Source organism: Pogona vitticeps, chromosome 5 (assembly GCF_051106095.1).
Source record: "Pogona vitticeps strain Pit_001003342236 chromosome 5, PviZW2.1, whole genome shotgun sequence".
NCBI lineage: Eukaryota > Metazoa > Chordata > Lepidosauria > Squamata > Agamidae > Pogona > Pogona vitticeps.
Genome location: NC_135787.1, coordinates 66,357,014 through 66,382,383, shown reverse-complemented (window position 1 = coordinate 66,382,383; position 25,370 = coordinate 66,357,014). Strand labels below are relative to the sequence as shown.

The 25,370-nt window shown below is 39.0% G+C and overlaps 1 protein-coding gene across 2 annotated transcripts in view; it reads left to right on the top strand.

Annotated features, from left to right (window-relative positions):
• Positions 1-25,370, top strand: part of TUSC3 (tumor suppressor candidate 3) — a 192,982-nt gene that overhangs the window by 114,604 nt on the left and 53,008 nt on the right. The window lies entirely within an intron of this gene.

Below are 25,370 nucleotides of genomic sequence, written 5' to 3'. Positions count from 1 at the left end.
CCGATCCACCCCCACCCTGTCCCCGATGCTTGAAGCCTCCCCGTGCCGCTTTCCCCAGCCGTTCTCGGACTTCCAGGCATCCGAGAACGGCTGGGGTAGGCGGCGCGGGGAGGCTACCGGCATCGGGGACAGGGTGGGGGTGGATCGGGAAGGCTTGAAGCCTACCCGCGCCGCTTACCCAGGCTGTTCTCGGACCCACAGTTATTTCAATTAAAAGCCTTCTGGATCAGGAAGGTTTTGACCTATATATAGAACTTATATAACAGGTACAGGTTTTAACCAAAAACCTACTGTAAATATCTGTTAAATATCGACGCAGTATGTATGCTATTCCTAATAGTGCCAGTTTTTGTAGCTCTGATGGCGTGATTTCTGAGATCTGCAACTTCTTATAATACTGTGTGAAATTTCTTGATATTGTTCCCAATGCCCCAATGACTACAGGGACCACTGAAGTGTGTTTTTTCCAAAGATGAGATGTTTCGATTGTCAGGTCTCTGTACTTCGTTAGTTTTTCCAAGTCTTTATTATCAGCTCTGGCATCATCATCATCATCATTTCATAAGCCCTATTCAGCCATTTAGCCTGAAAGCTGAAATGAATGCTGAAAGGGTGGTGATGACATGAAGATTCAAGGAAGCCCAGCCCCTATGTCTCTACCATTCCTGGAAATCCTGCTATCTTTTGCATGTATAGTGTGAAGAGACTGCATAGATGCCATAAATGCATTCAGTTTAATCTGCTTGCTCTGTGTCCATGATTGGTAGCCCAGTCATAAGTAAACCACAGGTAGAAATATGTCTTGCATTGAATATGCAAAGGTCTACAAGACTTCCAAGTGGAGTAGGAACTTAAGTACTTTGTGCTTTCAGGTTGAATGGTATTGTTCCCGCCCCCCCCCCCACCCATGTATATGAGAGAAAGATTTTAAGTACCTCCTGGAATGCCCAGTTTTTGCACAGAGGTTACAACTGTGGGCTCCATTATAATCAACTCATGAATCTGTTTTTCTATCTGTATAATACATACATGTTCACTATGTGCAAGTGTCCACTGTGGCTTGTTCTTGATTGAGCTTCATGGGGATTGCAAACGATGAGTTGGAGACAATGCCAAATCCTAGTTGATTATTTATTCTTTATGAAGGTTGCAATATAGTTTCTCTAATATTATTTTTAAAATATATCTTTAACAGTATGTTCAAGCTTGTTTGAGAATACTGAGTTATTTCATCTACTGTGACATTTTATCATATTTGGACAAAGTTGGCAAAACTGAAATGAACTGAAGTCCAAAGCGAGTGGTTCTTTGCAAGTGTGCAGAAGAACAGACAACTTCAAAGCTATGTCAGTGCACTCCATGTTCCTCAACCTATACTATGGAAGATTTAGTGTTAGCTATCCTGTGGATGATCATGGAACAAAGGAAAGCAATTAGCCTTAGAGAAAGTACTGAGTCGACAAGCAGATGTCTGAGCCAGCGGAGCCTCAAGGCAACGCCCTGAGAACTATTTTTATTAACTTAGTATGATTACATAGTATGTTGTGAGAATTCAGATAGGATACTAGTTACCTAAGCGTAACCAGGATTGGCTGAGGAAACTCTTTGATTTAATGCTCTACCTCTAAGCGAAAGGTTAGAATGAGGAGTTACCCTGCCCGCTGGCAGCTGCTGCTCCTGCCAGGAGTGTGGGCATGTCACTGGAACAGAATGCAGCTAGAAACTTTAGGGAGAAGTTTCCCACGCTGTCCCAAATGCTCTTGATGTTGCCTATTTTATTGGGTGAAAATTATCTGCTATATTAATTAACTGTACTGTGGTGTTTCTGACATGAACAAAGATTATTATGTTTTGAATCAGACCCTTGAGATGTGCTGCTGTTCCATAATTATATTTGTGTTTCTGAAGGACAATTTGGATCTCAAGGGGTTATTGGGGATTTCATTGTGATTTTATTTTTTCCTTTACGAAGTAAACAGGTTTCCAAATGTAATGCTCCTTGAGCTTCCTGCTTGGATGGGAAAGCAAAAGGATAAAAATAAAAAAATGTAAGATAAACTGTCAGAAGAAAACCAAATGTCAAGGCTTTCACTTAAAGGCTTTGCTTTACCTGGATTTCTTCCAAAGGTAGAGTGTGGTGGACCACATTCTTGCATGGTAGAAAAGTATACTGCTTCTATGAGATACACTTTTTTAACAAGAGGAGCTGAATTAGGAGCCTTCATAAAATGTAATTTGTCTTTGCCTTCCCTCTCCCACCCTCCTCCGCTTCAAACTCAGCTGAACTTCCCACTATTTTCAAGCTTTCTCATTACTAGTTAATAGAGAATAATTTGCTTAGCCTTGCAAAAGGAAATCCATTCTTAGTTTGCTTTGATGCCTCATATCTTAATTGGAGAAAGAAAAAAGTGGGGGATGAATTTGATGACTGAGTGACTTGGTGACAGGAGGATAGGAGTTGATGGATGGCATAAAATGACACATTTGGTCTGCCAAGCTTTGTTATGCAGAACTTTGACAAAAGAGGTAATAAATAAGTGTGTCACTAAAACACTATTTAGAAGAGTTCAGAATGTTTTCATTATTCCATCTCAGTATTTAATTTATGATGCATTTTATACAGAGTGATGGAAAGGTGAAAGATGGCAGGGAACAGACAGTGGAATTAACAATTAAATTAGAAAGACAGTGGGTGGGTGTTTAATAAATTGTCAGTTTTTGTAGATTAACTTTGGTTTTCTCTGTAGAGAAGGAATGTAAAGATACAGCTCTTTTTACCTTTTGCCTTTTTCTTGACAACTTCTTATGATGCTTTACCACCCACATATGGTGACTTGTTTGCTCAGGAGCGTGTTGTTGTTGTTGTTGTTTGTTTGTTTTGTTTTGTCTTCCCTGAAGACAGAGAGAAGGGCTGCAAGCACTCAGCATGCATGCGTAATTGTTCGCCAGGTAGTGTGGACATGCAGGCAGACCAATGGAATTAAAAGTCTCAGTCTTTTCCTCAGGAGCATTCTGATCTCATATTCAGAGTGTATGGTAGCTGCTGGCTTGGCAGACAAAACTTCCTTCAGCTTTACAGGATTTTTTTTTTTAATTTTGAACTCAGAGGGCTAGGCTGCTTTTCTGGTGGTAAATGTAATGTGTAATCTGGCTTTACATGAGTCAGGTTCTAGACATTGTTCTAAAAGGTATTCCATAATATGGTTGTGGCCACATTTCATCTGCATTTTTGTCTCTACAAAACAATTGTTAAAGACTAGCCAGTGCTAGAAAAACTTCATTGTTCCTCAGTCATCAAAACATAATGGGAGCAGAAGTACATTAATAGATTTGTGACATATTGAAAGCAAGCAGATTTATTATGACATAATATTTGGTAGGATAGAATCCAGATGCATGAGATGTTTTCCTAATTTGGCAGGTAGGTATACATGTGCTTATAGAGGGAAGACAATTAAGCAGAGAGAAATATAATGCAAAAAGATTGGTGACAATTACATTAAAGACAAAATGAATGTAAAATAGACCATTCGTGAAGCAGTCTGGATAATAACACAAACATCCTGTCATTTGTAAGCTAATTAATATCTAGAGTATGATTTTTTAAAGTGTCTTACCAAATTAGTTTGTTATATGCTGTCAAGTTGGAACCAGCATATAGAGAACCTAATAGGGCTTTCAAAGTAAGTGAGATACTTAAGGAATAGTTTTACTAGTTCCACTCTCTTGAGTGAGTTTCCATGGAACGGCGGGGATTCAAATCGGTCTCCAGAGCCCTAGTCTGTCACTCTATCCGCTATACTTTTGTTGTTGTTTAGTTGTTAAGTTGTGACCAACTCTTCGTGACCTCGTGGACCAGAGCACGCCAGGCCCTCCTGTCTTCCACTGCCTCTTGGAGTTTGGTCAGATTCATGTTGGTAGCTTCGATGACACTGTCCAACCATTTCATCCTCTGTTGTCCCCTTCTCCCTCTTGCCTTCACACTTTGTGAAGTTGACTTCTTCTAATTTATTTTTGAGGTATAAGCAGAAACTCAAGAATTTTCTAATGAATGTTTGTGAAGTATCTTGAGTTGGAGTTACCCGGCTTCTCAGACTGATTCTATACATGTTCTATATGGCCAGTACATAGTATTTGGAAACTGCTTGAATGTTGCTGTAGGAAAAGATGTGTAGAAATTATTTCTTTGTAAATCCTTGTATCAAAAGAAGAAGAAGAAGAAATGTGACTTCTTATCTATTATTTATTGAGTGATTACTAAAGATTTAGCTTATGGCATTGGATTTTGTAGAACACATTTATGTTGTGGTCATTAATCTGACAAATTGGCAAACCAATACAAAGTGAAAATAGTTAAATTAGTTGTACTGTTATAGTTAATGAGCTCTCTTGGCAAGAGAGTTTATTACATACTTGTTGCATTATAAATGTGTGCATTATATGTGAGTACAGTTAAATTACTGTAGTTTACATCCTTAGTTTCAGCTTGTTGAATGGACACTGTAAATTTGTAATATTTTGGATTTTAATTTACAAAAAAAAAGCAGAAATGTTAAATGTTTTATTCCATGGAAACAAACATCCATATTTGTAAGGAAAACCTCAAATTTATCAGGTGTGACCTTATTCCCATTTTTAATCATGGCAAATGACCATTTCTAACATGTTTTGTTTTTGTGCATTGCCCATGCTTTCTTGTTGTTAGTTTCATTTAAATGACAATGCACAAGGAAGAGAGCCCTGTGGGACAGTGTTTAAACTGCAGTATTGCAGTCAAGCCTCTTCTCTCAACCTGAGTTTGATTCCAACAGATTCGGGTAGCTGGCTCGAGGGCTGGGAAGAGTATGGCCTAAATTCTCATTGTTACTGCTTTAGGATGTCTTGAGGAAATGGGACACCTCAGCCAAGAATTTTAAACCTCGCTACTAGCCAAGAGTGAAACAAAGAAGTCTGTTTTATTTTCTTCTTCCAGGTCTCTATAATTTGTGCAAAATGTTTGTCCTGTAATTTCCAGTTGAGAAATAAAGCACACGTGCAACAAACACAAAAGGTCTGAAAGATTGTTAAGAAAAGTGCAAAGAGCTTAGCAGTTTATGTATCTGGCTGTGGAGCCAGACGTTGGGAGGTCAGTACCCCACTGAGCTTCCTCGACAAGTTCTGGACTAGAGGTGGGGACGAATCAGAAAACATGGTGATTTACAATTCGTCATTCATCAACTTGGTATAATTGACGAAGCACCGAATTTTAGTGACAAATTGACAGATATTCACTCATATTTTTTTTAAAAAATGGCCTGCCAAACAGCCGATCAACAGGTCACTGACAAGCAGGCTGCAAGAAAGGAGACCCCAGTTTCCCTTCCCACAACCTTGTCAATGTCCTGACCGTCAGCAGATCAATACGACATTGATAAACAGGCTGACTGCAGGAAGGGAAACCCGGATTTTCTTTCCCGCAGCCTGCCGGTATGTCAGTGTCTTGTTTAAGGGCTCATGGTTGGGACATTGAAAAGCAGGGGGGTTCCCTTCCCACAGCCTGCCTGTGTGATTGACCAGCATGCTGCCTGTCAGGATGGAAAATGAGATTTCCGTTGCCACAGCCAGCCTGCTTCTCAGTGTCCTGACCATCTGCTGACTGGCAGGGCATTGACAAGCACGCTGGCTGAAGAAACAGAAACCATCAGATGATTGGTGGGACATTGACAAGGAGGCTGTAGGAAGGGAAACTGGGGTGTCCCTTCCCACAGCCAGTCTGCACAAAAAGACAAATAAAAATGGGTAAATATGCATCTCATATTTTGGAGTCTCCAGACTTGGTTAATACAAAGGGGCAAATATCCCATGAATCGGTGATATTTCATGAATATCACAATTCTTTGTTTATTCATTCCCGTATCTAGTCTAGACTTAATGATCCATAGAGTCCCTTCCAGCTCTGCAGTTCTAAGATTATAAGAACCCATTAAGTGCTTCCAATTCTTGAAACAAAATGACAGCCATTCTAAATTTGGGAAGTTGTGCAAATTGTACACTTCTGCATAAAAATTAGCATTTTGCAAAACCTCTTATCAATGCAGGAACTCTATCAGGAGTATCAGAAAAATTCTCATTATCCCCACTGAGGATCAAAAGAGCATCTCCTTTGTTTGCCACTTTTTGTTAGGATGAGACAATTGAGCATTGGATGTATACTAGTTACAAATTTCTTTAGTATGATTTTACAGTATAATTGCAACTTTATAAAGGATAATTTTGACTCTTCCATGATGTAGCTATAAGGCTTTAATTAATTTTATAGTTTCAGTGTGTGACCTCTATAAGCAATGAAGGAGGACTATCACACCATTCAAGTGTTGGTTCATGTTGCTGACGTGTTCTGTTTTGGATATTCAGGTGACAGTACCTTAGTTTGTGAACACCTCAGTGTACGTAATTTTCGGTTCATGAACCGCAATCCATAAGAAATAAAGCCCCAGTTTACATTGTTTTCTTTTCCTTTTTTGCACTACAAAAGGGTTTTCCCAGGGCGCTTTGCGCCTATAATGATGCCCCTTTTGTAGCGCGTTTGGCGTTTCGGTTTGCAAATTTCTGTGCTATGTAACGTCGCGTAGAACTGATCTATTTTGCAAACTGAGGTACTATTGTAATGTGAACTGGTGAAGTGTTTGTGTGTTTAGCACAGGGGAGTAGCTTGTTTTATATAGATAATGTAATTTTAAAATTAAAGGCTAGCAGAAGTAACTCTTCCTATTACTCTTCTAGTACGTAAAACATTACTTTTATATTATAATAGTAGCTAGCTATTTTGTGAGCCTTGGAACTGTAATGTGACTAATTACTTTATTAAAGTAACCTACCAAGCTCTAGTAACCAGAGAGGTCACTGTATCTTCATATATTGTGGCAGTTTTGCAGTACAAAAGAAATAGGTCACTAGAGAAGACCTTTTTTTTAAGTGTTCTGTTCTTTCTGTATTGCGTAAAAGGTGGCACTTATTTTTTATTTCCTTTAATGAAATATTAACGTTCCAATTTAATTTTGTAAATGAGAAAGTTTATGTACCCTATAAATTCTGCAACTGATGTCTTCTCTTTTTAAATGAGAGAATGTTAATGTCTTGTTCAGGCATATCCACTGGTCTTCAACATTCTCCAAAGTAATAAAATGGAATTTTTAGGATGGAACCTGTCTTTGGCATTCAACAACTTTAAGTCAATGAATTGATGACTTGTGATATTCTCTTTACTCTTTATTCTGATTCTTTGTTCCTATAAGCATGCAACATGTTGTTTGTGTGCCACATCAGATAACAAACTGCCACTCATGTGGTGCCCCAATTTACCTAATAACTGCCAGTCTTTTTCCGAGACTTGGAACAACTGTTAATATCATGTTCCTAAATCTTTGAGGTGGTGAATTTTCAGCAATCAATAAAAAGATATATATTTCAGTCAATATTTTTTTTAATCTCAGTAACTCAAACTGAACTTCCAAATTTTGATAAATTGCTCATTTGTGATTGCAAATGTGGCCTCGCTAGCTGAAGGTGATAGGCATTGTAGACAAGCGCATCTAAAAGGTACCTTGTTGAAGGCGACTGGTTTACAATAACTGGAAGTTTTCTTTTAACTTCTCTGTGTATTTTGAAATATATATGTTGTGTTGGTTAAATGGCAAATGTGCCTCAAATTCCTAATTCTCCTCAAATTTAGTTTGAGTTAAATATGCTTAGGATAGTTATATGTGAGGGAGATCTTGCCCTTTTGCTTTTCTTAATGTCAGCAATTAACAGGGCTTGAAAAATGCACTTGTCCACTCTTCTGTGACGAGTGAAAAATGCTGCTCAACGAGTCACAGCTCCCTGCCTGCCTGACTCCTTCCCCTCCTCTTGTCTCTCTCTTTCTAATCCTGCAGTCCTCCCCTCCCATTGCAAAAGGAAAACTGCTCTCTTCTCATGAGAAGAGAGTTTGAGCAACACAGAGAGATATATGAGATATCGTAGCTCTGCAGGAGAATGTAGAGTAGTCCCATGCTGGAGAATATGGAAATTCTTAATTCTTGGGCCACCCAGCTGTCCTTGGACTGGTTCTTGTGCTGGCCAACTGCTGGTGAAGACTGGGGAATTGCAGTCCAAGAACACCTGGGGGAACTCTAGATTGGCAATCAGCACAGCTGGTATGAAAGCTTCTGGGAATGCCAGTTCAAAAACACCTGGGGGCCCTAGATTGGGAATCAGCACAGCTGGTGGTGAAGGCTCCTGGGAATTGCAGTCCAAGCCCAATTTATTATGGGTTTGTATGCATTGTTATGTAGAAATAAAAGTGAAGAAGTGCCTAATTTAAATTTGTTGACATAAATTGCAAGGCTATAGTCACCATGCTGACTGGTGAAATTTTTGACTGACTGGTGAGACATTCTAAAAATTTTCAAGCCTTGGTAATCAAACAGTAGTACTAAAGTATATTGATGCTACATGTATGCCTTTACTTATCAGTAGTAATAACTGAATACAGTGGTGCCTCGCTAGATGGTTGCCCCGCTTTACGACAAAATCACTTTACGACGGTTTTTTGTGTTCATTTTACCCATCGTAAAACAATGGTTTCAATGGGGCTTTTTCGCACTACGATCACCCAGTCAGGAAAAGCCTTCGAAGTGCTCTAAAGCAGATGCGGGCGGTTTTGGGCCACCCACGCCAGGGCTCTGATGGTGCAGGGGAAGCCATCAGAACCCTGGTGGGGGTGCCCCAAAACCACCCGCACCCACTTTAGAGCGCTTTGGAGGCTTTACCTGCAAAGGCAGAAAAAGCCTCCAAAGTGCTCTAAAGCGGGCGCGGGTGGTTTTGGGACACCCCCGCCAGGGCTCTTATGGTGCAGGGGAGGCAATCAGTACCCTGGCGGGGGTGCCCCAAAACCACCCGTGCCCGCTTTAGAGCACTTTGGAGGCTTTTCCTGCAGAATGCTCTTCTCCCCCCCCCTTTTCTTTTCCGAGGCTTGCTGAAGGCTGGAGGAAGAGGTGGGAACTTTAAAATTGCTTTCAGTCAAGCCTCTGCAAACGCTGATCACTGCGCAGAGGGACCCGTGCGAGTCCTCCCATGCTGCAAGGTAAGGCCCAGGGGACCCCCAAAGCCAGGGTGTGTGTTTTCAGGGCACCCCCACAAGGGTTCTGATGGCTTCTCCTGCACCATCAGAACACTGGCGAGGGTGCCACAAAACCACCCGTGCCTGCTTTAGAGCATTTTGGAGGCTTTTCCTGCACCATCAGAAGACTAGTGGGGGACCTCCAAAGCTGGTGATCGCAGGGAGGGGACCCCCTGCCAGTCCTCCCATGGTGCTTCCCCAGCTCCCTACCCCTTAAGTTCCTTTTGTTAAAAAAAATTCCCCTAGGAACGCATTAATTAATTTTCAATGCTTTCCTATGGGAAATTTGGTTTCGCAAGACGATGTTTTCGCAAGACAGCGATTTCTGCGGAACGGATTAACATCATCTTGTGAGGCACCACTGTAGAACTATTTTCTGTTAGGCACCTTAAGGCAATTATGTAATCATTTTTATAAGCAACGGTTCACTGAGATAAAGAAAAACCAGTTAGATAATAGGCTGTACAAGTAAAAGAATAAGTGAAAGTTCCAGTTGCAGGTTTTTTATATCATGTGGTATTTAACAGATATTGCAGTTGACTTATATAAGTTCATTTCAATCAAAATGAGAAACAGGTAGATTCACTTTTCCCTGCCAACCCAGATTTATCCAAGGCAATGAGCAAAGCAAAGTTAACAGTACTTCAACTCATTACTCCTGAGAAGTGTTTCAAGCAGAGACGGGCCATTTCTGTCTTCATCTTGAACGGCTGCACCTCCAACCACTTCAAAAATAGAACTCCCAAATGGTAAGTCACACACACATCCCAAAAGCTCTTGAAAAGCACAATTTCTCATTTTCTGGAATGCCCTCTAGAAAAGGCCTTTCTGTCAAAAACAGGAAGTAACTAACCAGTGGGTACTTTTCGTAGGCATGATTTGTCTTTTTGAGAACCACACTGGGCGGCGTAATTTGGCAGTCTGTTGTTCAGAAGCACAGCAAAAACAGGAATTAACTGCTTTCTCGCTTTTCTGGTTCTCAGAAACATGAGATTGTTCTTCTGGACCGTGGTGGGAATTGCACCAAAGGAGCAAGTGATTTGAAGGCATTGGGAGAAGGGGCTCATAGGAAACATTCCCAATCACTAGTTTTTTCTAACTTCACATAAAATGCTTATGTAATCAGTTACCCATGATTAAACAGTTTCAGCAATGCACATCTATTTTTGCTCCATTGACACTGCAATCCATGGTTGATCTAAGTGCTGCAGCTAGATTCCTAACTGGGTCACATTTTAAAGAAGTGTACCTCTGACTGATCTGGGGCCGTGACAGCATCTTCCCACTGTTCCTCTGCATCCAGAGGTGAGGCAAACAGATGATGAGGCCTTTGGATTCTTCTTTTATGTGGCCCAGTTACCCTGATTGCTACCTACTTTTTGTTGGGCAATGGAAATTGTCTCTTCAAGTAAATCTTTGCCCAAGGATGGTCTAGGCTTCAGCTGTATGTTATGTATTTAGGAGATGGAGGGGTTATTCGTTAGGTTTTTTAATTTGCTCTTTTAAATTTGTGTGTTTGTAATTTCTAATTTTCAAAACCATCTTGTGGCTCCCACTGAACCAAAAGAACGGCTCTGAAAATGAATAGATTATGAGGCAGAAATGTGGTGATCTATACTATTTTCTGTTACCTCTGCATGCATTGTGAGGGATTCTCATCAAAGTAGGTTTTGGGGAAAAAATTGTATGGTCCAAAATATATTACTATTCATTCAATTTGTGTTGTTTAAAAATAAGTATAAAAATAAGTATGAGTTAAATTATTAAGAAAAACATTGATTTTACAATGTCACCGTGAATATTTCCATGTTGTTATTTTATTAAATCTTACTGTGTGCCCAGCAGCATTTCTCTAAATCTCCATTTTAGTGGAAGACAAATAGGAACATTTCTGAGTGCTAGAAGGAAAGCATCAATGATAACCAATCGTGAAAGATATATCTCTTGGCAAGTTATGTAAATGAAAATACGCATTCATACAATGTTTAAACATTATTATTTTTTATTGGCAAATAGCTCAGAAGCTAGCAAGTGTAGGTGAAGGCCTGCTAGGTTACATTTCTATCAGCAAATCTGACAAAATCTAAAAGTTCCAACTTGGTGATGCATTGAAAATTATAGACACAAAATTAAATTTGTTTCAGAGTTGCTTTACTCAATCCATCAAATATGAATTCAGGCTAGAAGTGGCAGCCAGGGTTAAAAGTTATATTTTAGTTGGTATTTTTATGTTGATGGTAAATCATACTTGTGGTTAATTCCATCACTTACTTTGAGCTTGAAAAATGTCACTCTTGGAGTGATGTTTGATGTTCACTTGCTTTAGCCACCTTCGATTGTTTTTAAGGAGAAAGGCAGGGTAAAATACTTTAAATAAATAATAGGAGGCACATGATACATTGATGTTATCTGTCAAAGTTTTTACAGATCTGAAATGAAAGGGCAGAGATTTATTCAACAATCTGTAAGTGGACAATTACTTCGGTGATTGTTTCACATCCCAGACATGTGCCTGTTAATGTTGAGATTTGATTGCTGATGAGACACTCTGCTGTGCCATATAATGGACACTGACTATACTGCTCTGATCAGTATGTTTTGGGAGGTGGGAAGATTCAGGTTAAGACAATAAGAATTGTGAAAGAGATTGATGACCTGTAGGAAGAAAGGTATTAAAACATTGTTTTAATATTCAGGGCTTAGAACACTGACATATACATAAGAAAGCTGACAAGTTAAATTTAGGCTCAGATCCATTTTTTAATCCCAGCTAATGTTGACCAATTAAATCAATGGGACTTTAATATCTTCACATATATAGATATATTATCCCATTTATTCAGCGAAACTAAAGATTGGAAATAGATCTTATTTCTCAGCAGATTTAGATGGTATAAGCAGAATCTCTAATCATTATCATCATCTTCTTTGAAGTGCAGAGCTGGAAAAGGCCCAATGGGTCATCAAGTCCAGCCAAGATGGCGCAGTGGGGAATCAAACTCCCAACCTCTGGCTTTGAGCTATCCAGCAGTTAGCTCTGCTCTGCTCTTCCATGGCTTCAATGTGCTCTCATTTCTATTCAGGTAGTTTTTTGGGAAAAAAAGAGAGAAATTTTCAGTGTGGATAATGTATCTGGTGCTTCTACATTTTACTCACAGCAGATCTTTTTCACTGGCCATTCTGCACCAAAAGCAAATGTTACCATTTCTCTTTCTCCTCCCCCCCCCCATATCGACATGCATACATCCTTACATGTGTACTTGTGTAAATACACATAACTATATGCATGTCTGTGTGCATGGATAGGTAGATGCAGATACACCCACAAAAGGGTTTGTACACTGAAAACCTGGAGCTATTTCCCCTGCCATAGAAGTCCGGGATGTAGCCAGTGTGGTCAGACAAATGGGTGGAGGCAATCTTGATACGCAGACCCATGTGCAGTGAGATTTTTAATGTAACTGCATAATTAAAATATACAGTAGTTCACATAAGTCAAATGAGACTTCCAAATCTTGTTTTTTTGAGATGTAAAATCAAAATTACCACGTTGCTCTGGATCATTTACTGCTTTTGATATTAACAAATTATTGCTGTTTCAGGTTCATTTCAAATAGTCAGGGACTTGGAGTTTATCCTCTTTTATAGCCAAACTGTCAGAGGTAGTGGTAGTCCAATAACTGCTTAACAAGCTCTAGAGTCAATTTTCTGAGGCCAAGATGAAGAATGAGTGAGATTACCTTGATCTGAGGGCAAGGGCACTCTGGACTGCATGTTTTAATGGTAATGTCACCTACAGTTCATACACAGGTTTTGTTTAAAGAATTTGCTTCTTTTGAGAACCAGAATGAAACAAAGAATCAAGTGGGCTGCTCAGTACAGTACTTAGCTAGTCCCTTTAAAAAGATTATTTTTCAGTTGTGAAGTTTCTTCTGTTCATTTTTAAACTGCAAGATTGGTTATTCTTGATGCTTTTATTATCACTCAGTCAGGTCTGCAAAAAGATGAGAGCAGATCCAAATGAACAGAGGTTGCATTTTAATTCCATCAGAAATGAGGTGAGTTTCTCTCTTAGAACGTCAAGGCAGATAAGGGTACATCTCACAGTATTAAAAGTACTGGTTTTAAACAAGACAATTAAAAGAATAACCTTCAAACTTTCTTTGCGACTTTCGGTCTCTTATCACTCACAGAAATGTCAGAATCATAATGCATGTCCTCATGAAGATTTTGAATAGGGGAAGGTTCTTTTTGAGGTTATATTTGCTGGAAAGGAAAAGATAACAGTATTATCAGTGTGTTTTATAGTATAACCAATTTCTCATTGCTTATACTGAAACATACTTAATGTGGTTCAAATATTAGTCCTGTGATAAGGACTTCGGACTTGTGCTATTCAGTCAGGTGTGGCATAAATAGAAATATCAAATGTGCTTCAAAAGGATTATATATCACTGTTCTGGCATTTCATTCTTATTACAACATATATTAGGAGATGCTCACATGTGAAATTGCTGATATGCTAACAAAAACATGTAACATGTTCCAAGATAGGTCTCTGTAACAGAGGAATAGAAAATGGTCAATATACCACTATTTTTACATCAGTAAAATAGAAGCTTAATTCTGTTGTCCGTTGAAATGGATGAATAGATGGATGAGTTGATGTTTATTGCATTTATAACCCAGTTATAAGATAAAAGAGCAAGGACTGTTGTCTTTGCTCTTTTATCTTCATAGCAAGCTTGTGAGCTAAGATACTAAGATAATGTGAGCTTCATGGAAAAGATAGGATTTAAACTTAGTTCCAAGTCCTTTGGATCACAAAAATACTATTTAAAAGGTAAACTTTAGAATCCTTTGGAACTCAGAACATCAGGCTAAGTTGCAGGGAGCAGAAATGGCAAAATCCAAAAATCATCCTGGCCAGATATTATAGCCATACAATTTGAAGGTAAACTTCATTTTTTCAAAGTGACCTAGAAGATAAGATGGCTTGCTTATTATCTATTCCATATGAATATGAAATTATCAAGCTTACAGAACAAGTCTTTCTGAAGAAGAATCAGGACTTCTATAAATGCAATTCTTAGCTATCTTTTCAGATGCTTTGAAAGTGCCAGTAATTTTGTAGATAGAGATGATTTTCTTGTCAGTGGCCAAAATCCTGTTGCTTTCAGTAAGCACGATCATAGCTTCTATTCCCTTCCTCCCTGGAAGACAAAGAGTATCTACCACAATTCTCAGGGCATATGCACCAAGTCTGGTTGCATGTGCACCCCTGAGAGTCACAGCAGGGAATGTGACGGGATTTCAGCCATTATTTACTAATTCTTTCAAAAACATTTTTGCCGGAATCACTTAACAAAGACTTGCAAGCAGATGTAGCTGTCATGGGATAAGAGGAGAGCTCCTGTCACAAACTGGTAGCTTTTGAAAGAGTAGAAAGAACAAAAGCAGAGAGTGGGTGTAAATGGAGAGAAATCTTAGTTGAGCGATGTAAACTATTCAGTCCTCTATGTTTTGGATCAATACTTTTTAATTTGTTTGATCTGATGATGAGAGAAGGATTGTAATGATCAGGTTTGTTGGTGACATCATTTGAAGTTAGCATGATCACAAGAATATTTTTGCACTCAAATCCTGCATGTGAACTCCCTGTAGGCATCTAATTGACCATTGTCAAAACAGAACATTGGGCTTGTAGGCCTTTGGTCCAATCCAGCAAGCATTACAGTGTTGCACAAATATTTTATCAATGGCTGGTTTACTTTGCATGTTCATCTATTTTATTTATTTATTTATTAGATTTAGTCAGTGAAGGTGTGGCAAGACTCTCTGACACCTCGGGAAACAAGGATCTGGTCACAGTGATCCATACTTTGATTGCCACAGGCTTACAGTATCATAATGTAGTTTACATGGTTCTGCCATTGAATAATTTTCTGGAAACTCTACCTAGTTTCAAAATATAGGATCTAGGTCACTATATGGCATGCGTTTTGCATGCAACAACAATATGAAGACTGTTTGAACTCACTTTGTTTTCCAGTTCCTATCTTAAACAATTTAAAAACACTAGTTCTGTTTTAAAAATTTTGGAGCTAGGATGTATGAAACATAGCTGCATCCCATGTTAGTGTGTATAAAATGTTTTCAACATCTAAGATCTTATTATATGTTCCACATCCTAAAGAAGCAGGATGCTGGGTGCTCCAGACTAATCCCAAGGAAGTTAAATCAATTTCTCTTTCTTCTTCTTGAGGCAGCTGGTGAAGTCAGTATTCCTCCATATCCCTAGCCATTGGCTTGTGGCATCCCTCAGGATTCTGCTTTGTCAATATGCTTTTTAACATCTACATGAAACTACTGGGAGAGGTTGTCCGAAATTTTGGGGTTCACTGTCATCAGTATGTGGTTGACACTCAACTCTATCTCTCCTTTCCACCTAATTCCAGGGAAGCTGTCTTGACTATAAACCAGTGCTTGGCATCAGTAATGGATGAGGGCAAACAAACTGAAACTTAATCCAGACAATACAGAGGTGCTCCTGGTTAGTGGGAAGGCAGTTGAGGGAATAAGGATACTACCCATAATAATAATAATAATAATAATAATAATAATAATAATAATAATAATAATAATAATAATAATAATAATAATAATAATAATAATAATAATATTTTAATGGTTACTATTTCTCTCATTTAATTACTACCTCTTAGCTTCTTTGTAATGTACGCTTTCTTATGTGCCTCTCTCATTTTTTGGTAGATTGATATATGTTGCTCTTTGTATTTTATTTATTCATTGCCTTGGGTTTTTGTTAAGCAGAAGGGTGATCCAAAAATGCAGTAAATAAATAAATGAAATAAGATCTATGTAACCCCTAGATTAAAATCCATAAATATACTAATGCAAACTTTTATTAAATGCTAGAACAAATTAAATGAACTATCTGTTTCTCCATTGACTTGTGAATAAATAAATGCAGAAGGTATTGTTTATGGAAACATGGAGAAATCAATATGATCTGGAAGCGACAGCATTTTAGAAGCTGGATTAGTGTTTAATAATGTGACATTTCTGAATATTGTATTGCTCTGGGTGGTCCATATATGTACTGAATTTGAGATCTCCTCCTTAGATAATCTTTCAGTCAGTGATGTGGGATGGAATTTTTTTTTGATGCTGTGTTTTTCTGTGGAAATTTTTCTATACCATAAATATTTCTGTTTATCCATCGCTGTCTTGGGCTGTTATACTGCAGTCAGTCATGTTAGACAGGCTAAATATAGGATATGAACATCAATAAGTTACTCTTAGAAGGAGACAAGAATTGACAAACACCTGCTCAATTGCCCATGAGAGAACAGAAAATAACAAATGACAACATTTTTGTGTGCACAAAGCAGTTTACTTTTGATTGAGTCTAGACTAGACTCATACATGGTGTATTTGTTCACAATAGACTAACAAATGAACACACTGATAAGCTTGCCTCTGTTTCATAAAATCTCTTGCTTCTCAGCGGGTCACAACTTTAAGCAGAATGTTGTTGCTTAGTCATTAAGTCATGTCCGACTCTTCGTGACCCCATGGACCAGAGCACTCCAGGGCTTTCTGTCTTCCACTGCCTCCTGGAGTTGGGTCAAATTCATGTTGGTCGCTTCAATGACACTGTCTAGCCATCTCGTCCTCTGTCGCCCCCTTCTCCTCTTGCCTTCACACTTTCCCAACATCTGGGTCTTTTCTCTTCTCATGAGATGGCCAAAGTATTGAAGCCTCAGCTTCAGGATCTGTCCTTCCAGTGAGCACTCAGGCTTGATTTCCTTCAGAATGGATAGGTTTGATCTCCTTGCAGTCTAGGGCAGTGGGTGTTCTTAACCTTGGGTTACTCAGGTGTTTTTGAACTGCAACTCCCAGAAACCCCAGCCAGCACAGCTGGTGGTGAAAGCTTCTGGGAGTTGCAGTCCAAAAACACCTGAATAATCCAAGGTTAAGAACCACTGGTCTAGGGGGCTCTCAAGAGTCTCCTCCAGCACCACAATTCAAAAACATCAATTCTTCGGCGGTCAGCCTTCTTTATGGTCCAGCTGTCACTTCCATACATCGCTACTGGAAAAACCATAGCTTTGACTATGCGAACCTTTGTTGGCAAGGTGAGGTCTCTGCTTTTTAAGGTGTTGTCTAGGTTTGTCGTCACTTTCCTCCCCAGAAGCAGGTGTCTTTTAATTTCGTGGCTGTTGTCACCATCTGCAATAGTCATGAAGCCCAGGAAAGTAAAATCTGTCACTACCTCCATATCTTTCCCTTCTATTTGCCAGGAGGTGATGGGACCAGTGGCCACAATCTTAGTGGGTTTTTTTATGCTGAGCTTCAGACCATTTTTTGCGCTCTCCTCTTTCACCCTCATTATGAGGTTTTTTAATTCCTCCTCAGTTTTTGCCATTAGAGTGTTATCATGTGCATATCTCAGGCTGTTGATATTTCTTCTGGCGATCTTGATTCCGGCTTGGGAATCATCCAGTCCAGCCTTTCACATGATGTATTCTGCATATGTTAAATAAGCAGGGAAACAATATGCAATGTTGTTCTATTCCTTTCCCAATTTTGAACCAATCATTTGTTCCATATCCAGTTCTGTTACTTCCTGTCCCACATATAGATTTCTCAGGAGATAGATAAGGTGACCAAGCACTCCCCTTTCTTTAAGAGAATGAATGGTCGAAGCTAATTATATCTTTGCAAAAGAATGTTAAACTGTTGATATAAGATATACCAGCTCTTTTTACATACGTGTTCTAAAAAGAATTAATGTTTTCCAAGTGTAGCCATTTTTCTTTAATATAACAGAAGTATATGGTGTTCTTTTCATATTAAAAAAAATCCCAATAAAACAATTTCCACATAAACTTAGAAAAAGTTTGTGTATAATATTTAAACAGAACATGCCAAATCAGATAACATTTTAGAGTAATGGATAAAAATTTTTTTCTATAGTTCTACTTTTTCTGGAAAACTCACATCACTGCCTGTGATTAAACTGATATGTTGTTCCTTAGCATAGACTTACCTAACTAACTGTAACCATGAGCGGCTATGCACACAGCTTATATAGATACGATCAGCCAAGGTATTCAGCTCTTTTCTTTATCCCACTTCATGTTGCTTTATTGAAAGTCCTAGAGATGATAGGGAAATTTCCATTCACCACTTGTGGTATGTGTAACATGCTTTCAGGCCTTTTATGTTGTTATGCATATCTGAAAGATAAAAATCCTGATAAATTGACTTACAACAGAGAAGACTTGGAGTGCATCACAACTAGGGGCTTGGTTTATAGGGTAGGTAAATTTCCTAGGAGGCTGTAGAGGAACTACTCCAGTGACATTTCCAAAATGGATTGGCAGGTTGTACCCAGTTTTAAGAGACATGTCAGTTAATCATACTCAAGCAGGGCAAACTTGTTTTCAGCAGCATTCTAGGTGCCCAGTCTGCATTTTTATGATTGCAGGATGACTAGAAGAATGTAGTAACAGGTCCATTGATAGTGCTGGGAATAGGAAACAGGGGGGATATGATAAGAGAGATTCTTACAGGAGCAGTGAGATAGATTTGGAGAAGGGGCTTTAACTTGGAAGCATAATTATATTTATGCAACCACATGCTTATGAATAGGAACCAGTATAAGCCCTATTTCCTTGCATGTTTAAATGCAGCAACACTTGTGTAGGCTGTCCTTGTGGAAATATTAATACTGCTATGCTGTGTAGCTGCGCTACATGATAATAAACCCTGCGCATCACTATTTAGTGATAATGGAGATCTAAATCATCAAAATAGAGGCTTATTGCAACAAAATGATCATATAATGAGTTGAGCATAAATTTGTACAGAATAGTAAAACCCAGTTGTAGTACTAGAAAATCGTCTATATTCTTTATGATTTAAAATTTAATGTTAAATGTTTATATAGTTACGTGCCTAAAATAATTGGTACAGTAAATGTCTCATCCTATAAAGCTGTTCTTCTCATAAACCTTATTCACACTAGTAGTTCCATTAGCACCAATAAATGTGTATATATTTATAGGCACAGCAGTAGCACTCTGCTTTATACTTATAGCACATCTATTTTTGGATGTTCATAATCAGAACAGAATACTTTGAATAGAAATAATTTGTGTTACAGTCCTGTCTGTGCCCTGAAAAAGAGAAGAGGGGCTATGTTTTAAGAGAAATGGCTGCTAGACTGCTGAGAGCAAGGTGGAGATCAAAAGTTGTTTTCTGTATCTGAAATAGTACCTTCTGTTGGTTACTACGTATTAGTGTAAAGTAGAAAATGTAGTTTAAAGTAGAGAAATGAAGTTTAAAATAAAGGAAGCCAAATTCTAGGTACTGGGCCCAGATTTTGATTAGGCTATTACGAATTTGGCTTGTTAAATTACAAAATAATTTATGTGTAAAAAACAGCAACCCACCTCCATTTTATGTTCAAAATAGAATCTTCTGATCATAACAGCACAGCTTTCAGAAATATTATAGGCTTTCACACTGACCGTGACTTTTAGGCTGAAATCAAGTTGCCCAGTTACCCAAACAGAGGAAGTTTTAGCAGCTAGCTGCCATAAGTTAAGAAATCTCTGTAGACATTATTTCTTGCAAGCTGTCACCTGCCTCAGTAGGCAATAGCTAGTGTCTACAGAGATTTCTTTGCAAAAGGATTTCAGCCTGTGTGTGCCATGTGCCAATAAGCAAAGCATGCCATGGCACTTTCAGAAAACTGGTTTAAGTGAGAATTCTAGAATGGTATCTGGAAGAGGATTTTAAAAAGATTCTCCTGAACATCTCAAGAATAAATTATGTATGACTGTCAAACATATTAAAATAGGCTAAATACTGTAAAAAATACATTTAAAAAGCTCTGTGCAATCTAATACATAGCAATTTTGCCTCGAAACAAAACTAAAATGCCAAAACATGGAAGTGAAAGCAAATATAATTGGATATAGTCTGACTAAAATACAGCAGTCATGTAAAGATTTTCTTAAAGAAGACAGTCAATTAAACAGATGTCAAAATGAAAAGTTCTATAAAGAAGCAATCAGCAAAAAAGCAGAAGGATGCAAAACAGGAAGAGATATGGAGTTTAACAAACAATGAAGAAGACTGTAAGGAAGAGAAGAAAGTGAAGAACCTGGAGATGAAAAATAAGCAGGCTCTTGAGAAAGGGTATATTTGAAGGTAAACAGTTGTAAACTGAAGACCAAAAAGGGAAAGATAACCTGAAGAACTGCATCAAAGGCAGAGAAATGTATCCCTGTTAGTGTTTGTTCTTGAAGAAGTCAGAAGCTTTAGGTCTTAACAGTAGGAGCTCAATGTGAGCATTGAGTGAGTGTCACGTGAGACCCCCGTTGTTTGGAACCATTTCATGCCACTTCTCCCTCTACATGGCCTTTAGAAGTCTGTTTGCATAGACAAAAAATGTACAACACATTGTCATAAAACAAGACTAAAACAAATGTAAAAAAAATTTAAACAAGAAGAGCACCCAAGAGCCACTGTTTGAAAAAAAAAAATTCAGTAAAATACTGGTCAGAACAAAAAAGTGTTTAAGAACCATTTAAACACAGATATAGATGCAGCCATAATATACTTTTATAGCGAGTGTGACAGAACAAACAGACATTTTTTGAAAGCTGAGTATATATGTTTTATGCTTCAAAGGAAATAAACTGCTGAGTTAGACCCTTAAATATGTTGCAAAGTTTTGAATTTCTGGTAAAATTCCCTTTTGCTGCACAGTAGAAACACAGAAAGCCACAGAAGTGAATAGCTAAAAGTTCCCCAGAAACCACCCTTTCTTATTAACTGGCACTGTTTCAATAACTCACTCTGAGACATTTGTGGGAGAGAAAAAAATTATTTATTTATTTATTTATTTATTTATTTATTTATTTATTTATTTATTTATTTATTTATTTAATTCGACTTCTACCCCACCCATCTAGATCAAAGGTCTACTCTGGGCAGCATTACAATTTTTAAAAACAATACATCCAATAAACATATACCATAAATCCAAAAAGGCAAAAATAACATTTAAGATATGGCAACATATGCCTTAACTTTAAAACACCCAAAGAGGGAGCCAGACGGATCTCCATGGGCAAGTTGTTCCAGAGGCAAGGGGCCACTGACGAGAAGGCCCGATTTCTCGTTCTTTCCTTCTGGACCTCCCTTAGCCTTAGGCCCCTCAGCTGCCCAGCCTGACTAGAATGAGTGGCAGAACTGGGCAGGAGAAGGCACTCTGCCAGATATCAAGGTCCTAAACCATTTAGGACTTTATATGTCATCGTTAAAACTTTGAAATCAATGTGGAAGCAAATGGGCAACCAGTGCCAGGCGGCCAGGATAGGGAAAATATGGTGATACCTTTTCATCACTGTAAGAAGTCTGGCCGCTGTATTCTACACCATCTGAAGTTTCCACCTCAGTCTCACAGGCAGCCCCACATAGAGCACATTACAGTAGTCTAATTTTGAAATTACAAGCACATGGACCAAAGTGGTGAGTGCCCCCATATCAAGATAGGGACGCAGCTGGGCAATGCGCCAAAGGTGGAAGTGTGCGGGACGGACCACTGACGCCACCTAGTTTTCCATGGTGAGCACCAGGTCCAGATGTACACCCCAACTGCGAACCTCACTCTTGATGGCAAGAGTCACCCCCCCCCCAAAAAGAGAGGGAGTTCCCAAGCCACTGATGTCTGGACCATCCACCCAAAGGACCTCCATCTTGCCTGGGTTCAGCCTCAGTCCATTATCCTGCACCCATTGCTGAGCAGACTCCAGCCATCACTCACAGGATGAAACAGCATCCACTGTTGTTGGAAAAAAGGGATGTGGGGCTTCGTGTTATCAGTATGATGACCCCTCCCAGCGGCCTCATAGAGATGTTAAATAGCATTAGAGAGATAATCGAGCCCTGCAGAACCTCACAATTGAGGCTCCATGGGACCGAGAAAACATTATTTACAGCTGCTTGAAATTACAGACTTATGTATGCTGCTTTCTTTACTGCACACATACTTAGCAACCAACTGAACAGATCGGCAGCAAACAACCAACTGCTACCAACAGACTTAGCAGAGCGGTGAGGCTCTCTTTGAAATCAAAGGCTGGAAGGAATGATTGGTTAATGCTGGATAAACAGATAATCACCACAGCCGAGAATGGTCTCTCCAATTCACACAAACCTCAAACAGCATGCAAGGTTGCAAACAAAACTTCTACAAAATAGACGTTATTTATGGCTAGTTTCCTTGTAGCCATTTTATACTCCATCCAGTTGTGCCCTAGTACCATCCAGTTCACACATGCATTTATCTGTAACTAGAATATTATGCTGCATGCGACTGAGGAAGTGAGTTGTGATCTATTAAACCTTATTCTAAAATAAATCTGTTCATCTTGGAGAAGCCAGAAGACTTTTTATTATTATGCTGGAACAGACTTAATATGGCTTTCTCTTTGAAAATTCTTGAAGGAGAGAATTCTAAAAGTTGGGAGCCACCACTAAAAATGCCTTATCTCCGGTATCTTCCAATCTGATAGACTTTAGTGGTAAGCTAGAAAGAATGGCCCCTGAGACTGATCTCAGGGCATGGCCAGCTTTGTATGGGACCAAGCATTCCTCCAAACTAACCTAGTTTAGGTTTTAATTGTTAAAGCAAACTCTGTACATTGAACATGGAAATAGACCGTTGGCCCAGTGTTGGTGTAAAATGATCAGAATGCTTGGCCCCAACAACCGTTCTGATAGCTGCATTCCATAGCAGTTGAAATTTCCAAACTGTCTGAAGAGGCAACCCTTCACAACAGCAATGTAATTGTATGTAAACAGATTGCTCTCTAAATTGCCACAATAATGAATAACGGTGCAGAGTAATGTGTTAATGATGCCAGACTCTCACAAAAATGAATTGTACAAAGTTCCAGAATATGAAATGTTCTCCCTTGTCCTTACTGATATCCGTGAGTAATTAAGGTAAGTGGAAATTATTTCAGATATATAGGGACTTTGTCAGCAGCAATAATTAATATAAGAAATATTGGCAGACCTCTTTGCCTTTGTATACAGTTGCATGACTTTGAACTTATTGGCTGAGATCCTGTTGCTTAGCATAGTAAGTTGCACTAGAGTAGGCATGTTGAATCAGTGGGCATTTGGTGAGTCGGCTTGCTGATATATTCTATGTTAAAGTAAGTCACAACTAGAGGAGGCCCATTTGAATCAATGGAACTTGTAGTGAAGTTGACTCACCAAAGCCCCATTGATTCAGTAGGCCTACTCTCTAGTGCAACTTACTATACTAAGCAATAGGATTTCAGCCACTAATTTATATAGCTTCATGGCTTTATTCTCTTTCAAATATAGGAGATATTACCATATAGACATCTGTTTGTGTAAATTAGGGATTTGCTAATGACACACTGATTTTCTATCTAGAAGCAGTGCTCTCCTAATAGGGAAAGGCTGTTGATTCTAGCATAAGCTTGCCTCAATTCGGCATCAGGCAAGTTGGCAGGTTGTTGCTTTGTAATTAGTCATCTGGGAGATAGCAGGACATTGCATGTCAGATGTCTCAGGCACCATAACACTGAAAGATGTTCATTGCCTGGAAGGCTAGAAAGTTCGAGGAAGAAAAAAAAAGAAAGAAATGTCATTTAGTCCTAAGGTGTGGTCTGACCCTGAGTGTCAGGCAGTTTGAAAGCATTTACTGTAATCTGAGTCAGTGAGCCCACCTCTGTAGTCTGCTTTGAGTCTGGAAATTCCTATCATTGGATAGTGTTTGACTTCAAGCAAGGCGGATCTTGTGAAGAAGGCTACGAGAATAATTCCATTTGGCCAGAGGGCTGGCAGTTTTTAAGTTTCAAACAGTGCTGTGGGTAGCAGAATTCAGTGCATGAAATATTACAAAAGAAAACATTGAATCAAAAGCATCAGGGGAAAAAGTGGAATCAAAAATGTAATCCAGGTATGGCTCAGTACACATACAACAGTCATTTAAATTCAAATGAATCCTGAAAATATAATTATATTCCCTTGTGAATTTCTGAATGTCAATAAAAGAACATAAGACACAAACACTGTTCTTTTTTTCCCAATTTTTCATTTGCAATCAAAGACACACAGGGTGAAAAAAAACTCAGCAAAAACTGCCTCCTCACTATGCAAATATGGGAATTCTGCTGGTGACTGAGCTGTGGAAATTGACTTAGACAGGAACAATAGAGATACCAGTTCCTTTCTGAGGACACTGAAGGACTAACCATGCAGTAACTATTTATTACACACAAAAGCATCTGTGAAAACCTGTAGTCTTTGTTTAAAAGGAGAAGGTACTTCGGTGAAGGGTGAAAGAGGAGAGTGCAAAAAAAAATGGTCTGAAGGTCAACATCAAAAAAAAACTAAGATCATGGCCACTGGTCCCATCACCTCCTGGCAAATAGAAGGGGAAGCTATGGAGGCAGTGACAGAGTTTACTTTCTTGGACTTCATGATCACTGCAGATGGTGACAGCAGCCACGAAATTAAAAGATGCCTGTTTCTTGGGAGGAAATTGATGACATACCTCGACAGCATCTCAAAAAGCAGAGACATCACCTTGCCGCCAAAAGTCCGCATAGTCAAAGCTATGGTTTTTCCTGTAGTGATGTACGGATGTGAGAGCTGGACCATAAAGAAAGCTGACCGCCGAAGAATCGATGTTTTTGAATTGTGGTGCTGGAGTAGATTCTTGAGAGTCCCCTGGACTGCAAGGAGATCAAATATATCCATTCTGAAGGAAATCAACCCTGAGTGTTCACTGGAAGGACAGATCCTGAAGCTGAGGCTCCAATACTTTGGCCATCTCATGAGAAGAGAAGACTCCTTGGAATAGACCTTGATGTTAGCAAAGTGTGAAGGCAAGAGGAGAAGGGAACGACAGAGGATGAGATAGTTGGACAGTGTCATCGAAGCAACCAACATGAATTTGATGCAACTCCGGGAGGCAGTGGAAGACAGGAGGGCCTGGCGTGCTCTGGTCCATGGGGTCACAAAGAGTCAGACACAATTAAACAGCAACGACTTCAGTGGAAGTGAATTTGGAGTAGAAAAGCCAGCAGAAGGCATTACATTTCCACCACTTGTCATTTTAATCCTCCACCTCTCCCCCCTAGCA